We start from the raw sequence: 20962 nt of genomic DNA on the forward strand, positions 1-20962 counted from the left end.
TGACATTTCACACAAAATCACAAAATCATTAACTCAAGAATCATGTGTTGAATATTGACTGAAAAGGCATAGGCAGAAGCAGACTGCTTATTAAAGCCTATCCTATATTATCAACTTTTTGGTCCACCAACCTCCAGAAAAACAAAGAAGACACAACAACAGATAATTAATCACACTTATAAGCTTCAAAAATAGCTTTACAAAGCATTTTCTTAAAAACCAAAAAAAGAATGACATGTTTTTAAATTTATGTCGGCATCATTCCAGAATTTAACGCCTATAATGGAGACACATCTTCTTTTCATACCTTTTTTAGCTTTTTGTACAGTGAACTTGTAAACACCTCTAAGATTATAAGGACTGTCCTGAATTGAAAAGAACCTCTGTATTGAGTCAGGGAGCATTTTTGATTTTGCTCTGAACATAATTTGCATTATTTTATAATAAAACAGATCATTAAATTTCATAACATGAGAATTTAGAAAAAGTATTTCTGTGTGTGCATAATAGTTAGCATTATTGATGATACGTATAGCTCGTTTTTGCAATTTTACAATTGAATTTATGGTGGTTTTAAAGGTGGATCCCCACAATTCCACACAGTAAGACATATAGGGAACAATCAATGAGTAATAGATCAAATGCAAAGCCTTGGAATTCAGCACATTTCTGGATTTATATAGGATTGCAAGTGATTTTGAGATTTTCCCTTTAATATACTCAATGTGTTGTTTCCATGTTAGCTTTTGATCAATGACAACCCCAAGGAATTTAGTCTCACATTCAAAACGTTACTTGCGTAAAGTACGCAAGCATTTAAAGCAAGTGCAAGCAGTAATTATATGCAGTACTGAGGTGGCAAAGGATTGCCTGTCTTTCACAAAATAGTACAGGCCATCTGTCCATGACTTCAGAGATGAATGTCTCATCACTGATGATCTCCTGTCTTTGCTGTGAGAATGTTGCAATCATCAGTTCATCCAGGGACTGTAAATGTGGATTTCTCTTCTGCACTTCTAGAAGCATTGTCTCATGATCCTTCTCTGATTTAGCAGCAGTCTGTCCATCTGGTGGCTCTGGCAGGTAGTGGATCTCGCCCTTTTTTGACTTCTTGACTGGCTTGGAGCTTCCCTCTCTCCTTTTTCTTTTATTTACAAGAACTACAGGGTATCCAGCTGCCATCATTCTCTGACGGTAATTGCCCATCTTGAATCTCAAGCTGAACACCCAGCAATACCATCCTTTACCTGACCCTGGCTCCCTGAGACAAAGGTGCTTTTCAACAAGAGCTTTGGCTACACTTCCATAATGGTCTTTGCTGGGATAGGCTGTAATTTTGGACATGATATCAGCAAGTCTGTACAGTCACTCTTCACAGCCTTTGAGATGACCATCACAGTTCCATCTTGGCACAGGCATTATTTGCTGCCTGTAGCTGAAACTCAACATCATGGGAAAAAGCTGGGATAACAAAGGGATCAGGCCATTCAGCTGAACCACAACTAGTCAGAGAACTAAGGTTTGCGGTGTCTAATGTATAGTCAGAGGCCACTTCAGAGGACGTGAACAAAACTTTCAGAGTGGCTCGTTCCATTGGTAGATCCTTAATATTTGTCAAATTACAGAGCTCATTCCCAAAGTCTGGATCTTCAAATTAAAAGATGAAGTTTACCGGGAGACCCAGATTGTTGCGCAGAGTTGTACACAGATAATCGACTGATGGGGAAAAATCCTGTACAGTGACACACCTTAGTTCCTGAGATGAGAGGGTAACTCGGAGAAGCATCATTGAGGAGTCAACAACAGCAGAAACACAGTGAAAAACCAAGAAAATAATATGTACAGACTTTTTTTCCTTTCTGAGTGAATCTAAAACAGGTTTTACACAAAGTCTAAATTGGGTAATAACATTTATTATATATTATCTATTATCTATTTATTTACTGCAGTTACGTGTATGTGATTGTGTTGATCAAACAGTCACTATCCTGTTTTATGCTACAGAGAGTGAGGGTGTATTTAACTGTACAAAACAACCTAATCAAGCATTACCTTAATGTAACAGGAACGTCATTGGAGTGACAAGCAGCTTTTCTTCAACAGGGTATGAAGCAAGGGGGGTGTAGTCATTCAGAGTGTGAGGTTCAACAACCATAGTTACTTTAGGGTCTCTTTTGGCCAGTTGGTAACACTTGATATGCTCCAGGAAGGCCATTGTGAATAGTTCCATAATGAATAATATGCAACCATCCATTACACAGATCTCCAGTACTGTCCCAAAATCTGGCAGTCCTCTTGTTTGTCCAACTGAGAGCACCATTCCTTTAGAATACTTTGTCCCATTTAAGTGAGCAATGGAAGTGAGTGAAACAGAGTCCAGACCTTTAAACTTATTTGATAAAGCCTCTCTGATAGCAGCATCCAAGATGTCCACAGACACAACTGACACTCACCCAGTTTCAATGCTTGGTTTAAAAATTGTTGGCATCTTCAAATAATATGCCAGCATCAGCTGATGTCTTGTGGTTTAAGTGTGCATAACATTTTTGAAGTACCCAGTGTTGTGAACCATTTTTCTAAAGAAAGAATGTTTTGCCTCAAAGCGTATTGTCCAGAACTCAATTAGTGGACCAAATTTCTTGATCAGCACAGGGTAATGTTCAAGATAATGATGTTTAGGGTGTGGTTTAGTACCAGGAAGTATTTCTAAAAGTAACTGTCTATTGTCACAGATTTTTGCTTGTAGGTAGCACAGGGTTTCTGTTGTGAATGAGGGGCTAGACAACAGCTCTACAGTGTCTTTCAGTTCAGGGATCAGAGTTTTTTCACTTTCTGGTATTCAGTTGCCAATCAGCAGTGGAAAAAATTGCAGAAGCGCCCAGTTCTTATGTCCCTTGCCACTAATAGTTCATTTTTTTGAAAAGTTTGTATGGATTGTCTGACGTCTGTTAGTTTTGTCATACAACTGAAAGGGAAATTATGTTATCCTTTCATTAAGGTCAGCCAATGTGAAATACTTTTTAGCAATCAGATCTGAAAGACAAATGCACAGTTCTGCAGGTTCAATTCCTTCCAACAGATCATGCAAAAAATCTGGTGGACACCCTTTTGCAGATTGAAAGTGGGCAGGTTTTCTTTAAGGACAGTCATTTTTCAAACCATCAACCGTCAAACAATTCTGGTGTGTGTCACAAAGTAAAATTCCCACTTCTGACATCATGCCATCATGTCATTGGCCATACAAAATCTGCAGCATTTTTCGACATTTTTCGATTTTTTGATTTTGACATAAGACCCAAGAATTTGTGCAAATACATCTACGTTCTCCAAATGCTGAAGATTTCTGAAAGTGGCTCCAAAAACTTGCTGTAACCATACTGTTTTATGTGCACAGTTTTGCACAATACAGCGAGATAAATTGATGATAATGTTGATCTAAGTTTTATGGGTAAATTGGCTATAACCCAATATATGCCACACACTTTGTTGTTCTTTTTTGAAGTTCCTAATGGATTACAAAGTTCAAAATCATCATTGTATAAACCAAGAGCAATTCCTAATTCTTCAGAGAGAAGTATTCACCATCTTGAAATGGACTGTAATGACCTTCCCTTTTGACTCGATGTCTGTAACATTTGCTTCACTTTACAAATCTAAAATAGGGACATAAAAAAATTAATGTTTTCTTTCTTGCGCATTTAGCACATACTTGGCTGGTTCAATGACTGAAAAGTTTTTTTATAAAATGACTGCCTTTTGCGTTCTGTGCCCAAAGGCCCCTGCCTTGAAAGAAATTTCAGTGGGTTTACAACCGCCTCTAAGGTTTTCTTCTGGCACAAGTCACGTCAAGTCAAATCAAGTCAAGTCAGTTTTATTTATAGAGCCCATTATCACAAAACATGGTTTGCCTCAGTGGGCTGTACAGTTTACGACATCCCTCTGCCCTTAGACCCTCACATCACCCAAGGAAAAACTCCCAAAAAAGAACCCCTGTAACGAGGAAAAAAAAGGAAGAAACCTCAGGAAGAGTGGTAGTGGATGATGAGGGATCCCTCTTCCAGGACGGACAGACGTGCAATAGATGTCATAAATAACAAATGAAATACAATCATGGCAAAAAGGAAAGAGAAAGAGAGAGGGGGAGAGAGGGGGAGAGAGGCACAGCAATAGTAGAAACAGATGCATGTCATATTACAATGATAGGTGTGAAATCATTAATTGCACTCTATGATGATGTTGAGGGAGATGATAACAGTCTCATGCACATGTTGATAGGGGGAAGTCCAAAGGCAAGATCACAGCATCGGCGCAACCAGGACAGATAAGCCACACTCCAACTGATGATTAACCAGTATTTATTCTCTTCACCAGCAAACACCGTGAAAAACTACAGTGAAGTAAATGATACCGACATGAGTGTTTTGTTAGCACACAAAAAATCCAAATGCAAATGTCCTCATAAAATAAAATACCATAATATACTGTGTGCACCTTCTGAGGGTTAAGCTTAACCAACGTGCATCTTTCTTTACTCTGTCTGTAGCTTCTGCAGCACATTGATCACAATCAACTGATCACATGAACACTGCATGCTATTTAGTGCAATACACAATCCAACCAGTAGGTGTCAGTAGCATACCATATAACTTATGCCCACTACAAAATAAAACATTTTTCTGACAGTAAAATCTGAACAAATATACATTCTCTGTGACAGCTATAGGGTTCAAAGATTGTATTCCATCACACAATGATGTTACAACAGAGGCATCAGCTACACAATTATTTGCATCCAATACTTTCTGTATAATTTCCTTTATGTTTTGATTAGCGAATTCTCCAGTGTCAAATAACTCACCTCTCCATTTTCAGAAGGAGGTTCAGCCTCAGGTATAGGACCATATGGAGGTGATTCCTTAGTATCAAAGACAGAATCCTCCTCTACTACTCCATTTGTAAGGATATGTTTTACACAAAGCTCAGGCCTTGAACTGTTTAGGGTGGAAAACTTATGAGAGTGACTTCTATGAGCAGTAAATGTTGACAGTATACTCGACTTGAAAGAGCAATCTGCAAATGCATTTGACTGTTTTCCTGTTCCTCAAATGAGGAAGTGAGCATAACAATTGTTAATATCACTGGGCTCTGAGAATGTACACAAATTACAGCATAACTTAGTCACAATTTTCTGAACTTCTTTCACATGTTCTTTCAAACAGTTTTTAAGATCAGTCAAGTTTGAAATGTGTTCAAACAGTCTTGATAAATACAGACAGGGCCTGAGCACGTCCAATGATGACCATGACACTTTTTGTAGTGCTGAATTATTCTCCATTGCCTATTGGTGGTGAATGCACAAAAATAACATTTGCACTTCATGAACTGGACATGCTTGTTGACACCTGTGGACTGAAAATAAACATAAATTGCATTATAAGTTAAAAGACAATGTGTTACAAAAATTAACCGCACAACTTACACATTTATGTTTCAAATGTTTAAATTATCACTCTTTCAAACTGACATCAAAACTTGTTAAAAACCAGCTACTATAGTATTTACTGCCAGACCGTTCTTAATCTATCTCCTGTAAAAGCCTAAATGCTTCAATAAATAATTAACAGGGTCTGACATTAACGGTTGCCCAATGGCCTTGAGCAAGTAAAAAAAAAAAAAATCTGTTAGCTGCGATATACAGGAGTTTGCAGAATTGTAGATTCATGGCAAACTAAGCTACATGGTAAAACACACACAGGCAGCTTTTTTTTAAATCTTGTTTGTAACAATTAGTTGTTAGCTGCTAAGCTAACGTGCTGTGCTTCCATCTGTGGACAGAGAGCATATTAAAATATCATGTTCTACAGTGTTGTTCACATGATGCAGGTTTAACAGATGTATTGATAAAGTTTTGGTTTTTTACTTGCGAAGGTTTTATTGCACTTACTTACAGTGACTACGAGCGTAATGTCAGCTCAGATCAACTCGGATAACATTCAGGTTACCTTTTACTGACTTCACCCCTCTGCCATGACACCCAGCATTTGTCTCTCTCTCACTCACACACACAAACAAAACACACACACACACACACACACACACACATACACAGCCACACACACACCCCTACACACATAAACAGAATGTTGTCCCCATAATGATAGTAATACACACACACACACACCGGGAGAAAGAGACTAGATGCAGAGCTGCGTTTTAAAAAAAATGAATGCGCAGAGATCTTTCTCTCGAAAAATAAACTGACCTGATTACAACAGCAAAACCCCTGAAAACCCTTTATCTGTGTAATGTTAAATAAAACTTCACGGAGAAGCAGCGAGTTGAGTGTGGAGGGTACAGAGATGTCACAGCTCATTTGAAAAACGCACCACACACACGCAAAGCGGGGCAAAGGCAACGAGAATTAACAATTAACTTTTATTACAAATAATCATGAAACAACATTCATGAATTAAGCTTTCTACTTACTGGTCAATGTAAATGCAATCCAAAGTCAATATTCCGCCAGTTTACAAATTAGCTTTACTAAGCTAATGCTAATGGACGTTAGCAAACTACAGTAGTTAGTTCAGTGGCTCTTAAATGAAAAACAAATATTGAGGACATGTCTAAAACTAACCCAAGTGTTTCACATATATTTTAACGATTTTTTGCATCTATCAAAAGCATGACCAATGAAAATTAAGTCTATCCACCATTAGTGGATAGTTCACCGCTCCTCCTTGCAGACGGTCAGCAAACCTGTATTGCTCCGCCTCAAGTGTCAGGTACACAGAATGCCTCTGCCAGTGGCAATAGTCCTTTTTCATTCACCTCAGAATGACACTATTTTTGTAGGAATTAAAATATGTGACTTATTTTTGTGGTATAACATTTATCATATATATGATTCAATCTTGCGATCAGTTTAAAGGGGAGTTTATTTCAAACTTAAATATGGCGACAGCCTTTTTTTTTCTCTAGCTCCAAACCTTCCCCTGCCGTTTTTTTATCTTCCTTTTTTTCCACAAATAACTTGCAAAATCAACTTGAACAGATTACAAAAGATTAAAATAGTCAAGACAATGAATTAATGTAAGTTTAACTTTCGAAAACTAGAACAGCCAAGTTCAAAATCCATAACTCTTTGAGTTAAAGAGAAACAGTAAGTGAACATAACTAACATACATAACATGTATAATACATAACATAACCCCCCACCCCACCAAAAAAGATAAATAGATAAAACAATAATAAAAAAAAGTAAAAGGTGACAAGGAAATGATAGGGAAAATGTCCAGAAAACTATATTTATTTAATTAATTCTCTTTAACTTATTTGTAAAATTATGTAAGAGAAAATATAGATTATGTATCTATTTTTTTCAGCAGCCATTTTCTTATTTATTTATTTACTTTCATTTATTTATTTTCTTCTTATCGGTTCTTTTTTTTATAACTTTAAACTAATTTATCATACTTTCTGGGCCATTTTCTTGTTGAGTTGTGATGCTCCCTTCCAATGTTTTTAAAAGAAAGCAAGCAAATTTGCTCAGGTTTCCTTCAACACATCAATCTTCAATTGCATTTATACAAATGAGATCAAATACAATCAATTTTTTTTGATCAAGGTCTTTTTTATTAACATATTAAGAATAAACATATTCATTTTACAAACTCTCCCTTTTTCTCCCCACCCCCCCAACACCAACATCCAAACACAGCGGCCACAAAAAAAGGAAATAAAAAAAAAAAAAAAAAAAAAAAAAAAACAAGAAAAATCAATAAATCAAAAAAACGAATAATAAAATAAAATAAAAAAAACATATATATATGATAAAAATATTTATATATAATTAAATAAAAATATATACATATATATATAAGTAAACCACATAAGTAGATAATTAAATCAAGATTAATACATAGATACATACTGAATACGTACACACATGCGTTGCTATAATTCAATATTATCTGCATTCACATTCTCTAAATAGTTCAGGAAGGGCTGCCAGGCAAATAGAGAATTTCCGAATTGACCCTTTTAAAGTGTATCGAATTTTTTCCAGTTGAATGTAATATGTGACCTCTCTCACCCAGCGTGTATATACAGGTGGTGATGCATCTTTCCATTTTTGTAATATCATTCTTCTTGCTAAAAGAGTACAAAAAGCTATCATATTGGTTTGTCAGCTTAGTCAAGCTGACATTTCTTAGAGTCACTCCAAACAGAGCAATAAATGGGGCAAGGTTTCCAGTGAGGAATTACAAACCTTCGGACAAGGTATTAAAAGATGGATTCCCAAAAAACGCTTCCAGCTTTGGACAGGTCCAAAACATGTGTATTAAGGTAGCAGGCTCCCGTCGACAACGATCACAGGTAGGGTCAAGATCTGCTTTAACCTTGCATAGTCTTGCCTTAGACCAGTGAAGACGGTGTACAATTTTAAATTGAATTACTGAGTGTTTAAGGCATATAGAAGTGGAACAGATTCGGCCAATTATTTTCCCCCAATGTTCTTCTGAGATTTGTTCACCTAAATCTTCCTCCCATTTCTTCTTGAGTGACTCCAGAACTGCCAGCCTTTGTGTATGCAACATCCCATATATCAAACTTATAGGACGTTTCGTATCTGGTTTACAGTTAAAAATCTCATCCAAAAGGGATGGTGAGGGACATGATGGAAAGAGGTCAACATTACAGGCGATAAAGTTTCTAAGTTGGAGATATCTGTAAAAGTGAGCTCTAGGAATATTGAATTTCTGTACCAAGTGTTCAAAAGAACTAAACACATTGTCGCAAAAGAGGTCATACATTGACATTATTCCATATTCTGACCACATGCTAAATGCTCCATCTATAATAGATGGCGTAAACATGCAATGTCCTTGAGGTGGTGCAACAAGTGACAGTTCTGTGAGTGCAAAGTGGCGTCTGAACTGGTACCATATTTTTAGTGAATGTATAACAAGTGGGTTCAGGGTGAAACTGGAAATAGGTCGCAACAGTGGTAGTTTAGCACAGAGCAGAGAAATCAATGAAACCATACCAGTAGACGAATTCTCCATGGTTACCCATGGCAATATGGTATCATCCCTCTTTGCCCAAAATAGAATTGCCTTAATATTTGCAGCCCAATAGTAGAATAGGAAGTTTGGGAGCGCCAGACCACCTGCTCCACGAGGTCTTTGTAATATATTATGTTTAATTCAGGGTTGTTTCTTGTTCCAGATAAAAGAAGATATCTGGGTTTTCAAATTGTTAAAAAAGGATTTAGTTAAGAATATTGGAAGACACTGAAAGAGATATAAAAATTTAGGGAAAATATTAATTTTAACAGTATTAATTCTTCCTCCCAGCGAGAGAGGCAACAAATCCCATCTTTCAAGATCTTGCTTTAATTTAGAGAGTAAGGGTAAATAATTTGCTTTGTATAGTTCATTATGATTTTGTGTGATCCAGATACCTAAATGTTTGAATTTTTTATGACTTATTTTGAAAGGAGTTGAACAGGTAAAGGGAGGCCCACCTGCTGTTTTCCCAATAGGCATGAGTTCACTTTTTTGAAAGTTCACCTTATATCCAGATATTTCCCCAAATCCTTTCAGGAGGTCCAGAAGTTTCGGAAGGCCATGTAAAGGATCTGATACAAATAGTAACATGTCGTCAGCATAAAGTGAAACTTTGTGTACCAAGCCCCCCCGATGAATACCTTTGATATCGACACATTGCCTTATGGCAATAGCCAACGGTTCGATTGCCAATGCAAAAAGGAGGGGTGACAAGGGGCACCCCTGCCTCGTGCCTCGTTGGAGCTCAAAAAAAGGGGATACATTGCTATTAGTACGCACTGCAGCCAAAGGAGAGGAGTAGAGTAACCTAATCCATGTTATGAAATTAGGTCCAAAACCAAATTTTTTAAACGTATGAAAAAGAAAATCCCATTTCACCTGATCAAATGCCTTCTCTGCATCAAGTGAAATTATTATCTCTAAGGTATCCGTTGCAGATTGGCTATAAATTATATTCAGCAGATGTCTGATGTTGAAGAAAGAATATCTGTTCTTAATAAAGCCTGTTTGATCGGGCGAAATGATGGATGGTAGAACCTTCTCCAGACGGCGGGCTAGAACTTTAGCAAGAATTTTTGTATCTGTGTTTAGCAGTGAGATTGGACGATATGAACTACATTCAAGATGGTCTTTATCATTTTTAAGAATCAGAGAGATTACAGCTTGTCGCATTGTCGGAGGTAGAGTCTGTGATGTATAAGACTCGTCAAAAACTGACCTTAGTATAGGACTGAGTTGAGTGGAGAATTTTTTATAAAAGTCTGAAGGATAGCCATCCGGGCCGGGGGATTTTCCAGATTGCATGCTCTGTATAGCCATCACAATTTCTGTAGTAGAAATTGGCTCCTCTAGGCTAGTCGCTACATCTAGATCCAATGCGGGGATATTAGTATTTTGAAAAAAATTCTCTATGTCTGACATGCTTTGAGGTGAAGAGGAGCTGTAGAGAGTCTGATAGAATTTAAAGAAACTTGTGTTTATTTCTAAAGTGTCAGTACATCTTACTCCTCGATCATCTCGAATTTCTGGGATAGCTTGATTGGCTGTGCGTTGTCGTAGCTGGTGCGCTAAGAGCTTGCCTGTCTTTTCCCCATGCTCATAAGCATAACTTCTTGATTTTGATATAAGATACTCAGCTTGTCTTGTAGAGATAAGATTATACTCTGCTTGTAGTATTAAGCGACGCTTGTACATCTCAGGCGTGGGTGAGAGGCTGTATAACGCATCCAAATGTTGAATCTCATTTATTAATTCAGTGAGGCGCTCTGTTGTAGCTCTCTTTTGTTTTGCGCAGAACGAAATAACTTGTCCCCTCAGGTATGCCTTCAAAGATTCCCATATGGTTGAAAAAGACATCCCTGGGGTCTGATTAATGCTAAGAAATAATTTGATTTCAGAATTTATAAAGTTGACAAACTCCTCATCCGAAAGTTGTAAAGGATTAAATCTCCACTGCCGATTATTCGAGCCCACATTCGGAATGCGTATTGAGACAACCACAGGTGAGTGATCAGATATCACCATAGCCTTGTAGTCGCAGTCCAACACTAAGGGAAGAAGCTTTTTATCTAAAAGAAAGTAATCGATACGTGAGAAGGTCTTATGCACTGAGGAAAAGAAAGAGTATTTGCGTGATGTAGGATTATGAAAACGCCAAACATCCGCAATTCCATATGTGTTCAGGAAGCATTGTATTATACGTGCTGATTTAGAGACAGGGATGCCCCTCTGGGAGCTACGATCTAAGGTTGGTGATAAAACACAGTTCAGATCCCCTCCAAAAACAAGGTGATGTGTTGCCATATTTGGAAGCCGTGAGAAGATGTTACTGAAAAAATCCTGATCATCCCAATTGGGAGCATAAATATTTGCAAGAATTAATGGAACCCCATACACCCGTCCCACTACTATTATATATCGTCCTGCTGGATCTGAATCTAAACTAGTCGATACGAATGGTAAGGTCTTATTAATTAGGATAGCAGCCCCTCTCGCTTTAGAATGGAAGTTAGAGTGATATATCTGGCCTACCCAGCAGCTCTTCAGTCTGAAGTGATCAGAACTACGCAGGTGGGTTTCTTGTAGAAATGCTATATCGGTCTTAAGTTGTTGTAAATGGGTAAAAACTTTTCTCCGCTTTACTGGATGATTAAGAGATTTGACATTCCAACTCACAAAGTTAACTAAACAGTCCTTAGATTGTTTAGGATGATCAGTGGTCATTGAAAGTTAGCTGAGTACAGAGTGAAATGTACATAGAGATATACAGAAAGTATACGTACATAGAAAAGTGAAAAACAGAACAAAAACAAACAAACAAACAGACAAAAACAGTCTGGCCTAACTCCAACCCTATAACATTCCCAACACTATCACCCAACGAAACATGGTGATTATAAAAACCCTTACACATGTATCCACACATCACGTGCTTGTTTGGTTCACTCCAAGCCTACATATATGGGGCTCCCGCCGAACACATGACTCGTGCACATTAATGGATGCCCAGCCGAACTTCACCGGCCCCAAAGTCATTAAGTACAACATAACTAATGATGATATACTTATTACCGGATTAGATACTCACTCCGCCGGACATCCACTTGCAAGACACAGAGCGTTTCATTCATGTCCCGTCTTCCGCTGTCCTGATGATATGCCGTTTAACATAGTCCATGGCTTTCCCGGAATCCAGGAACTCCTTGTCCTCCCCTTTATATGAGATGCGGAGCCGTGCAGGGAATAGGATGCCAAACCGGACTCCTTGTTGCCCATGTAGGAGTCTCCGGACCTCCGTAAACGCCGCCCTTGCTCTAGCCACAGCCGTGGTGTAATCCGGGAAGATGGCAATAGGTTTCCCGTTGAGCTGCAGAGGGGCCTGGGTCCGGGCTCGGCGTAGGACCTCAACACAGTCTTGAAAGTAATGAAGCTTGGCGACGATGACGCGCGGCTTTCCATCCTGTCTTTTTGGCACGAGGCTCCTGTGTGCGCGGTCAACTAAGATGTCTTTATCCATTCCCAGCATTTCTTTTAGTAATTTAGACACAGACGCTGTAGAGCTCGAGTTCGGTTCCTCCGGGACCCCCAGGATACGAACGTTGCACCTCCGCATTCTCCCCTCCATATCTTCACATTTACCTCTCAGGTCAGTCAGCTCTTTCTGCAGGCTCGTTACCGTGGTTTGTAGGTTGACCACTTCATCTGTCCATGTCGACAGCCCGCTCTCCACATCTCTGACTGTGGCTTTCACTTGGTCAATCTCAGTGCGAGTCGCCGCCATGTTGTTGGCAATTTCGTGTCTTACTGCCTGTAGCTCGGTCTTAATAAAGTTGAAGTCATCAGCAAGTGCGTTTTTCAGCTCCTCTTTTATCACAGCGGTAATATCTCCTTTGACAGAGTGAAGTATCTGGAGCTTCAGGTCCGCCATGTCTAAACCTTCGTGCATTGCACTGGCATTAGCGGTGCTGCGACTAGGCGGAGAGTCCGTGTCACTAGCAACATTAGCACTCTGAGCCGAGGAGGTGCTAGGCTTAGCTGCAGCTGGGCCGCTGTACTTGTATTTTCTCAGACTGGAGGCCATTTCCAGAGCCGAAGTGATGTTAGATTGGTCGTTAGATTCACAGTTCACGTTACTATGCCAAAGTATGTGCGTGTAGGTCGGAAGACACTATTTTTGAAACTGTAATGCAGAAGTTCAGCGGGAGCCTCACCAAACACGTCTTACTTCATTGCTGGCACGCTCCGCCCCCCAAATACAATCAATTTTAAAGCATGTCCAAGTTGACATCTTTTTTTTATCAAAAAAAAAAAAAAAGATATCCATTTAATAAATACATAAAAAAGGCAAAAAGTAGCAAATTTACATATTTACATTTTGGTTGGAAAAATAGGTCACTGAAAATGTCTGCTTAATAAATGACTGAAATTAGCAATACATTTTCTGCTGATCAAATTATCCATATACTTATTGTTTTCAGTTCTCTGTATTGTGTTTTCAAAAATAAGACATGCATGTAGGATTCCTGATATTCAGTAAGTGTAAATCTGTTGCATCTTTTAAAAGCCCTGGTCAGGTTGGAACCTAGATATTCAGAACATGCAACTTCCTGAGCAGCTGAAGACACCCTGTGAGATAACAGAGAGAGGGGGAGAAGGAGACCACAAAGATAAAATCCGCCTCAAGGGGAAGAGGAAACACCTTTCATGATTGCTGCTGTTTAATTATACATGTGTCTGCAGTTCTGCTGCCTGGAGCTACAGTCCAATAACACAGCATCTCCAGCCCTCTGCCAAATGCTTCATACAAGATACATGACAAACACACTCCCAACACACTCCCTCAACAAGCTCCATCAGTATCACGCTCCAGTCTTCTCTGCTCCTCTGTTTAGACTGCTGCTGCGTCACTGTCTGATATGTCAGCTAATCAACATATGTCATCTCTTTACTGATGTATTGTGAATAACACATTAGAAAAGAATACACAACTCGTGTATTATATAGTCAGCCTCCACTATATTGCATAAGACCTTTTTACAGAACATAACAATGGTGACGTACGTAGGGGTGAACATGCAATACGGCAACAGATGTTTGATGAAGTGGAATATCTTGTACAACTATTCATAGTTTTCAGTCATGTGACCAGCATTTAGCCCTGAAGGGCAAAACTAGGTTCCATCACGGTGGCCAGCAGTGGAAACTCCATGGAACTACAGCACAAACTCATCAAATTTCCATTTTTTTTCATGCCGTTTATATTTGAAAGAAAAACAAAAATATGTGAACTGCAAGTTTTTGGCACTTGTGATCCAGTTACATCAGTCACCACAGTGTTTCTATCACTAAAAACAGCTCAGCTCCTGCCAGAGCTCCACTTCAGCAATGCTTGCATCCACCTTGTGGAAAATCCCTCTCCTTACACTGCCACCAGAATGAAAACGCACAGACATTACAGATAAGACAGTTGTTGTTGTTTCTGGTGGCATCATTCAATTCCTGCAGTGCATTTTTGAATTTGCATCAGAGTCTTGTGTCCTTATGGCTCCCAGCAAGGTCTGCCCATCCAGTACAATAGTTTGATTTGGGATATTAGGGGTTAACCATGTCTGTGAAGATGTGCGCAGAGCAGTCTCTGATTTCCTGTTGCTGAGTGAGTCTCAATTGCATCTCATCCACTTTATTCTCCTATGACTGGACATTAGCCATAAGAAGGCTTGGTAGAGGAACAGCTCTCGGCCCAATTACATCAGCCTCACCCTGATGCTGGCTCCCCTCCCTCTCTCCGTCCAGCACTTTCGGTTTGGTTTCTCCCCTCTGGTCTGACTGGCCAATCAGCATATGCCATTTGTGGGGATTCTTTCACTGTCTGCAACATTCAGTCCAAACTCCACACAAATTTTCCCATGGTGATAAGTACTCCTCTACTCTAGAAAAGTTATGCTTCAGCAGAAGGGGCCATTGTGCCGAAAAAAATAGAAACATATAGCAAAAAAGTAACAAGGATTTGAGGAGCAGCTGCCCGTCGTCATAGCATAGAAAAACTACAATAATTAAATCAAATTAAATACTCAGTGTTTACTTCAGCTTAACTTTGTGGAAATGTGTAGGCCTACTCTGATGGTTGCACTTCTTTACTCTCTGGGGAGATGGAGACACGTAATACTACAAATTCACAATCTCTTCCTTTTTTTTTTTTTTTTTTCTCTTGTTAACGCATGACCCTGGTTTGTCTCTTCATCAGTTTGTGCATCCAGTTGACAGCAACTGTCTGACATTTGGCAGTGCTAACCACAGTCCTGGCAAAAACGTACTGGCGGGCAGTGGCAGAAGGCATGATGGCCCGCATAAGACAGAAATATGTGCATACAGTCATTTCTTTCTAAGCTCGGCATATACAATGTATTCTTGGCCACATGTTAATCATTTAAAAATGTAGAGTAAATGTGAGAAAATAATATTTTTTGTAGCGGCTTACGTCTGTACACTTTTTCTCAGCTGGCAGCATCCTGGCTCTGTGAGACTGACTGCAGGCTGACTGAGAGCTGAACACCACTGCCGCCTGTTTCTAATTTATCTGAAACTTTTATTTTAAACACTGAAAAGCCAAAGCATTGTTTTATCATTTATCACTGAAAAGAGAAAATAAAAAACAACAACTCTGCAATAGTGTAATTATTTATTTCTTTTAAAGGTTTTTTTTGCCTTAATTAGTTAGGACAGATCAATGGCATGAAAGGGGGGCAGAGAGAGGGGACATCATGCAGCAAAGGGCCTTGAGTGGGAGACGAACTTGAGGCCGCTGTGACAAGGGCACTACCTTCATTCATGGGGCGCCTGCTTTATCCGCTCAGCCACGACACCTGGCAACAATGTAATTATTTAAATAAAGGCCATTACATTTTCCTCCTGTCTGGCTCAGACACAGGTGCTGCGTCTGTTGCTCATGCTTCACATATTATACAATAACAGCATTACGTTCATTCATGCATTCATTCATTAAAACATTATTTAAATCTCAAGGAATCCTTGAAGGCAAGCCCTCATTTTCAATGATGTTGAGAGCACAGAAAGCACAAAGAAAGAACAACAACAGGCAGAACACCTTTTAAAACAGTAGAGTAATTGGCAATCATAGTTCATAAAGACTAATATAATAATATTAAAATTTTATAGTGATTAATATTTGTAGGCTTTAGGTCAGTACATATGGATTTGCATGACTTTAATATTCTGGCCTCAGCTGGAGTGCTATTGTATGCTGTAACTGTGTGTACTGTGACAGCAGCAGTAGTTTCTTTCCATTCTGTATTTTTTCGACTTCCTTTGATGAAACCTTTCAGGCTGCCAAATAAAACCAGTTGGTGAAATTGGACCAGGGACATCTGCATTTCCATTTCCAGCTCAGAAGTTTCTCTTCTTGGCTGTATTACACCTCTCCATGTGGTAAACTCTTGGGGTGAGGCCCACAGTATAAACCCACACTATTTTGAGGCAGGATATGCAGAAGATGATGCTTTTCCATATTGACCTCAGAATCATAAGCTTTTTGCCATGAAAAGAAGTAATGCAATTCAGATTCAGAATACTTTATGAGTGTGAGAAGGGCAATTCATTTATGCAGCCAACCCATCAATAGTAAAATAAATAAATAAAAATAAATATTAAAAAAATAGATGAATACAGCAACTCACATCCACAGTCAAACACCATCAACAGCTTCATCCCAACAGTATCAATGCCAGCCAGTGACAGTACAGTAAAACAATGGAATGTTGGGAACCAAGATCTACATGAAGGGTGTAAGATGTCTGAGCATTAAGCAGCCTTATGGAAGACGGAATAAAATAATTTGTGTAACGGTTTGTTTTCTGAGCTGGGACATTATAACGCTAGCCTGAGGGCATAACTACAAATTCTTTTTTGAGCACGTGGTCTGGTTGGCTGGTCGTCGCACCATTTTATAAATTCAGGGAGAGCACAGCCATGGCCCTGGAGGGGAGACAGCAAGAGTGTGTCATCTGAAAACTTGACAAGAAAGCTGTTTTCCTGAAAGGACTTGCAGCCTTCCGTGTATACAATAAAAAGCAGGGGTGAAAGGACACAGCCCTGTAGAGAGCCAGTGTTGACATGATCACGGAATACATGTGCCCATTTACAAAGGCCTGCTAGATTCTGTCTGTTAAATAGTTAAAAGGTATCAACATAATCTAATCAGGTAACATGAAATGGAAAGCCAAACACTCAATTAAAATATGGGGCAGCATCTTTCAAAAAGGTGAGCTAAAATCAGCAAATAAAAGTCTTGCGTGGATTTGGGTTGCTCAAGATGTCTGTGCACCCTATCTAGGATGAAAGGTTTTGCATCCTGCACGCATTTAACCGCTTTATTGCAAGAACAGTGGGATTTTTTTGACAGGAATTCACAGTCAGCACTGATAACTGCCTGAAACTGCCAGGAATTGATGTAGACTAGTAGTTTCAAGGTGAGAGAGTCACCCCTCCCAGCCCCTAGAAATGGGTAAGGTTTTCACATGTAAATGATAATGCTGTGACCTATACAAATGCAAATGACATGTGTGTGTGTGTGGGTGGGTGTGTATGTGTGTGCTCACAGAAAAGATGGTGAAAACAGTAAAACAGTAAACTTAGTCTGATCAGGTACATAGCCTAGGTATAGATACATGCACAAAAACAGTTGCGCTAGTATGTAATAGTTAGAGAACATTATAACTTCTACAGTTGCTAACAGCCCACCATCATTCCCACTTAGAGAATGGGTGAAATCAAAGCAAGATGGTAAAGCTTTGGCACCAGGCCCCCAAAAAACTAAATCTGCCCCTGTCAACATGTTTTAAAAAGTCACATAAAATGGAGAATCTTAGCTTTCCACTGATATCAAATATGCCCTGTTTAGACATCCAGAGGCTCCACAGTGAGTGTGGTTACGTCATCAATTTCTGCGCATTGATTCACCAGAGTTGTTCAGCCCTCTGAGCCAAACACCAAAGGTTGCAAAGGCTTTGTCCCGCCTCCTGTGTCCCGATTGGATTGAAATTTCAATGTTAATGTATAGCTGGTCATTTTCTCCAGCAATCAACAAGAGTTTCGTTTATTTCTGGGAAGGGGAGGGGCAAACCACCATACATATGTCCCAAAGGTGACCAACGAGTGAGAGATTTACTATCCAATCACAGGGGAGTTTCATTTTGAATGAGTTTGGTTTCATCCAATAGTTGTCTGTGGAGGGGACCAGCCAGGTCAGAGGCAAGTGTCATTCAAATGCTAATTAGAGCCATTCACACCTCTGCTGTGTAGCAGCCCCCCCCCCCCCCCCCCCCCCGCAAGAGTGTGTTTCCGACAATTTCTGGCACTTGCAAACTTTGCGGTGAACTGGCAAAAACTGCCAGAAATCAAGGACATTTGCGGGCATTTACGTGCCCGAAAATCTGGCTTTTCATGCAGTGCTTGAAACTGTGATGGATCCAGTTTGCCGTCAGTTAGGGAAAATATTGAATCTTTCAGCATTTTTTCAAAGCACTTTATCACTAGTGGAGTCAGCGCAACTTGTCTGAATTCATTCAGATCTCTGGGGTTATTTGATTTAGGGATGGGTATTATAGATGATGTTTTCCATATAATAGGTATCTGTCTGCTATCTACACACATTTGGAAGAGCTGAGAAGACTTCACAAAGCTGATCGGCACAATGGCACAACGTATGTCCACATTTGTTATCAGGACCCACAGCCTTCCCTAATTTTACCCGCTTGAACAGAGTTGTGACACCTTTCTGAGATTCATATCTCATTTTGAGGTATCAGTGCCTCTGTTAGCATGGAAAAGGACATTTCAAAACAAGAAACAAATAAGAACAAATAAAGGGCATCTGGCAAGTCTGTATCATCTACACCACCTTTATGAGTTGTCTGGTCTCACCAGTGTGCTGGTTGATGGCTGCCATAGATTTAATTCCTTGCCAGGCTGCTCTTAGGTCCCCCGCTACTGTATTGTTTAGAAAGACACTGTATCAGTTAGCTCATAAATATCATCACAAGTGTCATAAAAACATTGCCAGTCTGTACATTCAAAGCACCCCTGGAGAGAGAAAATACTATCCTCCGACCAAATTTTAATGGTCTTTTCTTCCCGATCCAGACGCACAAGGCAGGTTTTTACACAGGCATCCGATAAATACTGTTATGGTAAGAAGCACCAAGAGATGGCATGGGCATAGTTCTGCATACTGATTCATAGCAGAGATCAATACCAGTGTTCGTCTGCATTGTGGCGCAGGTTACATACTGTTCATAGGATCTCAAAGTCTTATTTAAAATACAGTGGTTAAAATCTCACACAGTAAATTTGGGTGCCTCTGGACAAATCAAGTCCATTCTTTGAGTGACTTTCACAATTAGCTGTGCCGCATCTGATGTGTTGGCTCGCAGGTGTAATGCAATGCTCAGAATGAACCTCTGTACAATGAAAGCTGAAGAAAAGGTGACGGTGAACTTATATGCTTTAGCCTGGGTAGATGTTCCCTGCAGAGCTTGAGTGTGTGGTTTTGGGTTGCTGATGGTGGTGCAGGGTAAAGTCACCTTTGTTTTTTGATTCTGCTAAGAAATGTGTGTGTGTCCTCGATACCTTCCTACCATATGTTTCATAAGATCTAACCTTATATCGATGGAATGTAATAAACGTAGAGTATTGACAGCCTCCTCTACAAAGGTTAGAGCATTGACCGAAGCTGAGGCTCATGGGAAATCTGCTGCTGTCAAGCTGCCCGCGAGCAAGGCACTGAATCCCTAGTTCCTCAAGTGGCTGTGCTCAGTGACTGATGGCTGTTTATCTGGCACATCTCCCATTGCTGATGTTGGACCTTTGTTGCTTTGACTTAAAAAAAATGATAGGAGTTAGCTGACTTTGATGTATGAAAGGTTGAGTTCAATCCATTGAAGAGTGTGTCTCTGTGTGTCTATCTTTCTTCATCACACAGTTGGACAGACGGAGCAATGCTTACAGTCTAACAGAAGCTCATCACATTTCTCCTCCATCCCAGCCGAAGAAGACCACAGCTGTTCTAACAGGTAGGACTCTTCAGCACCGCTCCCTCTGTGTTTCTGCTGTGGATTTTATTACGTGTGTGTGTGTGCCTGTGTGTGTGTGTGTGTGTAAAAGAAGGGAAATGAATCTCAGAACTGTCCACTCTGAGTCCTGCAATTTTTTTGTTTTGTTTTTTCAAGAAAGTGAATCCAAAGAAATAATGAAAACACATTTCTTGACTTTATCAATTTAATAACACACACACAGGAGTTATGCATTTTGTTCCAATGTTCTCTTTCGTTTGTCTGTGTTGAGTATATTTCATGAGCTCCTGCTTTAACCTCCTGCTATCATCAGACATAGGAGATAATACCTGACAAGTTGTTCTTCCTTTGATTGTAATGAATTATATTACACTGACTTTAGTGTTCACCTCAGTGGAAATGTATGTGTGTCTTCTCCCAAGTGTAGCAAAGGCACATACCATACACATAACACAACATGACATTAAAAACATACAGATTATGCAGTACATAATATGCAATACGGCAAATGAGCAGGTAGCAGTGAATAAATAATACAAGAGATCAAATCTCGTGAAATAACAACTTTGTCTGATCTGATGCAGTCATTCTGTGTCCAATGCCTGTATGGCATAGGGAATAAAAATCTTTTTGCATATGTACTGGCTGGCCCTTGGGACCCTATATGGCCAGATCGGGGTAGTTAAACTTTGAGTGAAGCATATGTGTGTGTGTTTGTGTGTGTGTAAAGTGTGGTATCTGCAGTTATTTTTAGACTTCCTGTAAACAGTGCTTTCAAGTATATTGCAAAGTTTTTGTGTGGTT

The 20962-nt window shown here is 39.5% G+C and overlaps 1 long non-coding RNA gene across 1 annotated transcript in view; it reads left to right on the forward strand.

Annotated features, from left to right (window-relative positions):
* Positions 1 to 20962, forward strand: part of LOC121958383 — a 275960-nt gene that overhangs the window by 130266 nt on the left and 124732 nt on the right. The window contains exon 2 of the long non-coding RNA XR_006106843.1: positions 20068 to 20158. This is a non-coding gene — a long non-coding RNA (uncharacterized LOC121958383). The remainder of the gene's footprint in view (positions 1 to 20067; positions 20159 to 20962) is intronic.

This window comes from Plectropomus leopardus, chromosome 19, assembly GCF_008729295.1.
Source record: "Plectropomus leopardus isolate mb chromosome 19, YSFRI_Pleo_2.0, whole genome shotgun sequence".
Taxonomy (NCBI): domain Eukaryota; kingdom Metazoa; phylum Chordata; class Actinopteri; order Perciformes; family Serranidae; genus Plectropomus; species Plectropomus leopardus.